The following is a 6,558-nucleotide window of genomic DNA, read 5'->3' on the forward strand; positions in this document are numbered from 1 at the left end:
TCACCACCGGAGGCTCAGATCACTACCCGCACAAGGGTCATGGGAGGTCACAGCTGGACCCAGGGGACCTTCTGAGGAAGCCCCTGCACAGCACAGGTGAGCCATCCCACCAGGAGATCCCTGCCCCCCACCTCCCCGGCCAGTCCCACCTTCCCAGGGCCACCAGGAAGAAGCACAATGACAAGACCTTTTCCCCTTGTTTCACATGGCGGGGTGATCAGTCCTTCCCCCTGGGGCCGCAGGCAGTCCTGCTTGCCTCCCCAAGTCATCCTGGCCGGCCAGGCCAAGCCCCCCACGTCTCTTCTCTCCTGGAGGTCATTCCGGTGGCTGGCTGGCATTCTCCTGGTCTCACTGCTGCCCATCCTGACAGCCGGGACTGTCCACTACAGTGAGGAGCAAAAGTCCTGCTGGGAGGGCTGCAGGCGGGAGAAGCCAGTCCAGGGAGCAGCCCTGGCCACCGAGGTGGGAGCACCCCACTGCAAGCCGTGCCCCGTCTGGACCAGAACCTGGGGAGGGGGGCTTCCCTGTGGTTACTGGGGCCACAGACCAACAGGCATCCCTCTCCCCACCAACTCCACCTGTTCTCAACCCTAAATGAGGGGACGGGCCAAGAGAACCAGCTCAGCAGCTTCTGTATGTCAAGATAGTCCAGACAGAGCTACTGGCAGGAGCACGGGAGGTGGCAGCCCCGAAGGAGCTTTCTGGCGATCGAGGGGGCTCAGCCTCAGTACACCAGTGTGAGGCCAGCCTCGCGCCAGGCCCCACTTCCGGCTTGTTTCTTGGTGCTTGTCTCCCGAGCGCCAAGCCCCATGCATGGTATGACTCTGCAGAAATACCACATTTCAGGGGCCTCCCCTGGTGGCGCAGCGGTTGAGCGCTGGGCTGTGAAGCTGTCCGCCGCCTCTGCAGCACCGGTTCGATCCCCAGCCACTGGCGAGGGTCCCATATGGTGCGCAGACCTCTCCTATAGCGCCCGCTCTCCCCTCAGCAGTGTACTTCGTCAGTCTGCCTGCTCTGCTCCCCGCTCTGGCTCTGGTGAATTCTCTCACCCTCCCGCGCTTCTGACTGTACCCAGCGCTTGCATAAATAAATAAATAAATCTTTAAAAAAATAAAAAGAAATACCACGTTTCGCTGGATGAATGATGAGTGAGTGGGTGACTGAGACCAACTACAGGTGCCCGTTAGACTCAAGACCGGTATGGGTGAGGACACCTCTGCTGCCCTGCAGGGGTCTGACAAGGGGGTTCCTTTGGGACTCGGGCAGGTGGGGGGAAGCAGAGGGAAAGTGCCAGTGTTGCAGTAGGGAGGCCCAATCACAACTGCCACCTGCGAAGACACCTGGGACCTGACTGACAGGTAGCGGCACAAGAACTAGGGTTTATTTTACCAGAACCGTCGAGGAACCACACTGGTGGGGGGAGTGTTTGGACCAGGAAGAGGTCTGCAGCAGGTGGATGTGACATGTGGGTGATAGAGGAGAGGGGTCAAGGAGGATTTCTGCTCAAGCAGCAAGGCTCTTGTGTCATTGACCAAAACAGGCAGAAGGGGACGTTTGAGGGAGAAGAGCAGGAGATGATTGCGCAGGTGGGTCTGAGATGACCGTTGGATGTCAGGGGAGTCGACGGGCAGGCAGCTGGTTGGATGGGAGCCGCACACGGGAAGCCCTGGGGTGGGATGGGCTTGGCTGGGTGGTGGTGCTAAGTAGGGCAATACTGCCCCCTTGCGGCTAGCGGGGAACTCCAGGTGTGACCCTGGTTGGTGTTTTGGTCACATTGAGGGAGCTGCTGGCATTCAGTGGGAAGAGGATGGGAATCTAGACAATTGCCCGAGTCCCATCTAATACAGAAATATTCTAAATCCCCATAAGCTTCCAAGTACCGAGACAAACATTCACGTAGATGAGGAAAGTCTGTTCATGATTTGAACCTAGAACCTACGCCATTTTACGTAGAAATCCAAAGGCTTATTCTTTTTTTTTTTTTTTAAAGATTTATTTATTTATGCATACAAGAGCTGGGGTACAGGCCAGAGATGCGGGGGTAGGGGGGTGAGAGAATCCACCAGAGACAGAGCAGGGAACAGAGACGGAGCAGGGAACAGAACAGAACAGGCAGACTGACTGAAATACACTGAGGGGAGTAGTGGGCCAGTCAGGAGAAGCCTCCTGCGCCATGTGGGTTGCTCCGTGGCCAGCCAGGGATCGAACTCATGCTGTAGAGGCTGCGGATTGCTTCATAGTGCAGTGCTTAACCCTTTGCACCACCAGGGAGGCCCACAAAGGCTTATTCTTTACATGGAATTTTTCTAGAAATAGACCCACCATGTAAACTGTGGGGACATTTAATTTCTTTTTGTTTAGAATTTCCTCATGAGTTTCACTGTGTCAGAAAATCCTGTTACAGTGACTCTGCTGACTTGCTCCGGCCAGAGGGGCACGTGTTTAAATCTTTTAATACATACTTGTGTACAAGAATTTAATGATTATTCTGTTATCAATTATATTCCTATCATTTTCCTTCATATTACAATCACAGCATAATGCTATTTTTTAAAATTATGTGTTGGAAGGATATATTACCTTCATTTTCACCTAGTAAAGTACTAATTCTAACAGGTGGGCACCAGGCTAATGGGTTAAGAAGCATCATGTAAAGAGTATAGAGAAGAAAAGGAAGGGTTGAGGGCCTCCCCAGTGGCGCAGCGGTTGAGCGCTGGGCTGCGAAGCTGCCCACAGCCTCTGCAGCGCTGGTTCGATCCCCGGCCACCGGGTGAGGGTCCCACATGGCGCGCAGACCTCTCCTGCCACACCCGCTGCTTCCCTCAGCAGTGTATTTCATCAGTCTGCCTGTTCTGTTCCCTGCTCTGGCTCTGGTGAATCCTCTCACCCTCCCGTGCTTCTGACTGTACCCAGTGCTTGTATATATAAATAAATAAAGCTTTATTTAAAAAAAAAAAAGAGTATAGAGAAAACAAGGAAGGGTTGAGCTTCGGGTCCGTCCAATAAGTTAGAGGTCGGGAGAGGAGGAGACAGTGAAACTGAGGAGGAACAGCCAAGAGTCTGCAAAGGCAACAGAAGAGGGAGGAGTCCGGCCAGCACGTGAAGAACCGGGCGCAGAAGAGCGGGACTCAGCCGCAGCCGCTGCTGAGATGGAAGGAGCTGAAGCCTGACCGGAGGCAAAATGGAGGCTGTTGGCCTCTGTGAGAAGAGCGAGATTTGTGGGGAAGAAAGTCCCTGGAGTGAGCCAAGGAAAGACACAGAGGTAGTGAGTCTACATAACTCTTAAGAAACTCTGCTGCAAAGAAAAAAAGAGGACCAAACGAATTGGAGGGGTAGCTGGAGGGTAACATGGGGTCCAGGAAGAGGTACTAGATCCCTTGTGAGCTGACAGCGACAAGAGTCACCGGGAGGGGGCTGGGGTGCAGGGCAGGGGGGTGCAGTGGCCCAGGTGGAGCAGGCACTGGGCAGCACGCGGGCAGGTGCAGATCTGAACGTAGGAAGACGCAGCAGCTCTCGCTCTGATTGCCTCCACTGGTCAGTGATCCGAGCATTCTCTCGAGCCTGATGAGATGGGAACACACACTAGCCCGACTAGCGTCATGACCCTGTTGGTTTTCTGATTTCGACAACTCACTCTCATAATATCCCTGTTTTTGGGAAATAAACACTGAAATATCTGGTGGGAAGGTGCACAGGTCTCCCACGTGCTCCTAATGGCTCTCCCCCAAATATACCCAGCCTATAAATATGTCCGGAGAGAGTAGAAGGATCTGGAAGGATGCTCCCGTTCACCCTGTAAACAGCTGGTGAGTCTGGGCAAAAGGCACCAAAAGGTTCATGCGGGTTCCTTGCTCTATTCTTGTAACTTTTCGTAAGTTTGAAATTACATAAAATAAAGTTACGAAAACAATAACACGATGCTGTAGCAGCAGAACCAAGCCAGGATGCTACTGGAACAAGCCCAGACCCTCAAGCCACTCTCTCAGGAAGCCTTTCCAACTGACCTCAGCATGACCTTTTTGGAAAAGAAAGGTCGTTGGAGAGATGAAGAGCAGAGACAGGATGATTGCAGAAAAGGCCATGGGACGTGGGCGTTGTCCCTCTCGGGATGTCCTGTCATGTAAGAATGAACAAAGACCAACTGGGGTAGGGTGGCATTTTATGCTAATTCATGAAAAAATTGACAGATGAACAGAATGTTACTAGATGTGTATCACTGCACGGGAGCCAGGCTGTCTCAACGTTCCATTAGCTTCTCCTTATAATTTTGATAGTAGAAACACTTTCATAATTTGATGGTGACACCACGTAATCTGTGTGGATTTACTTCACATTTCTGGGGAGACTAATAAAATTCTTTCAGTCAGAAAAAGGGTGGAAGTGGGGGAAGAGTAATTTGCTATTAATTGTTGGCCCTCCTTATCTATTAATCATATTTGACTGTCAATGGGGGGAGCATGGAATGTTTATCTAGTAGCTGATCTCCCTTATACTGTGAGTTACTGTATGAAGTATGGTCTCGAGGTAGTACAGGCAGCCTCAGAGTCTCAAGGCCTTTAGGTTTAAGGGACTCTGGCCAGTGTACATTTCTCACAATTAAATTGCCACAAGGAAGGTGTTAGCTTCTAACTCTGTTTATCAGGGTCCAAAGAATTCAAAGATGTGCCTAAATAGTTGTAAAGTAAATTTAGACTAGTCAAAAGCTAAGAGCAACTTTCAGTGGAATACAAGCTGAATGTTAATTGGTACAAATTCCATTTGCTGCATTCTTTTGATCATTGAAATAAGACTTTCTACAAGAAAAAGGAGTTGTTTCCGAGATCACTGGACAATCATGTGACTGTCTATGGCTCTGTTTCCCAGAAAAACTGACCTAAAACAGCCAAAACCTGGAAAAATCAAGTAGTAGTAACATGAGTATATTTTTCAGAGATATGGCATAAAAGTCAAAATAATCAGCTAAGAGAAACAAATGCGGCAGGGCAGAAAAATGATGATGTTGGGAGAAGCGGAAGAATGTTGTGTTTTCCAACAGTTTACAGGATGAGTTTCTTTCAACTTTGTATAATTATGATTTTTATCAACATTTTAAAAAGTGGACTGAAGGGCCTCCCTGGTGGCACAAGGGGTTAAGCACTGCACTATGAAGCAATCCACAACCTCTGCAGCACAAGTTTGATCCCTGGATGGCCAGGGAACAACCCACATGGCGAGGCAGACCTCTCCTGTCTCGCCCGCTGCTCCCCTCAGCAGTGTATTTCAGTCAGTCTGCCTGTTCTGCTCCCCACTCTCTCTAGTGAATCCTCTCTCCCTCCGCATCTCTGGCCTGTACCCCAGCTCTTGTATGCATAAATAAATAAATAAATCTTTTTTTTTTTTTAAAAAGTGGATTGAAATAAAAACAAGTGTGGGTAAGGTTCATTATGAATATTTAAGAAAATAAAAACACACAAGTGTTGACAGTATTTATCTCTAGATGAACTAAAGACAATGAGGAGAAAAAAAATTAGTTTTTCAGTTTTCACTTATACCCTGACAAACAGTAACTTTCGAGTGGAAAGGTAAGCGGAGGAAAAGGCTCCACTGCGGAACTGGACGTCCCCGCTGCCTCTTGGTGTTTATTTAAAGCGCAGATGGGGCCTCCCTGGTGGCACAAGGGGTTAAGCACCACACTATGAAGCAATCCACAGCCTCTGCAGCACAAGTTCGATCCCCGGCCGGCAAGGGAGCTACCCACATGGTGCAGCAGACCCCTCCTGCTGCCCGCTGCTCCCCTCAGCAGTGTATTTCATCAGTCTGCCTGTTCTGTTCCCTGCTCTGTCTCTGGTGAATCCTCTCACCCTCCGTCTCTCTGGCTGTACACCAGCTCTTGTATGCATAAGTAAATGTTAAAAATAATACAAAATAAAGCGCAGATGTCAAGCAGGGAGGTGGGGCCAGCAAGGGTGGGGGTACAGTTCTCCAGGGGTGTGTGAAACACCCGGAATTTGAAGATTGTTCTGAGATTACTACCTACTCATCCTTACTTTATGGTCTATGCAAAGAATGATCAGAAATCAAAGCTTCTAAATGGTTTCAACATGGAGGAAACCTTTTTTCAAATCCAATAGGTTCTCAGGTTTTCTAAATTTCAGCCCGCCACACCACCATCCCGGGCCTTCCTCAGAGCAATCCTTCCCCACCACCAGCCCGCAGCCATGCAGACCAGAGCGGTCCTCCTGACGGCATTATCTGCCAGACATACTTGGAGGCGCTGCAAGGACTCCGCTATTTCGCAGCGGGATCTGAGCGCCTGTGACGTCCCCGAGGGAGTAAAAGCAGCTTGTGGCTCACATCCTCGGCCAGCACAGCCTTCTGAAGCAAAACCCTCCACTCACCGTGCCGCCGCTGCGGCAGTTAGCATGCGGCGGCCACAGGGGTGTGTGAACAAAAGGACCTGCAGTACACTCGTCTCCCCTTCCCTTCTTGGACCTAATTCAGCCCCGGGTTACTGAGTCTCCTCGTTTCCCCTCTGCAGTCGTCCAACGAGGCCAAGAAAGTGCCAATCTGCCTGTTATC

Source organism: Talpa occidentalis, unplaced genomic scaffold (genome assembly GCF_014898055.3).
Source record: "Talpa occidentalis isolate TD23 unplaced genomic scaffold, MPIMG_talOcc4v2.1 talOcc4.9, whole genome shotgun sequence".
NCBI lineage: Eukaryota > Metazoa > Chordata > Mammalia > Eulipotyphla > Talpidae > Talpa > Talpa occidentalis.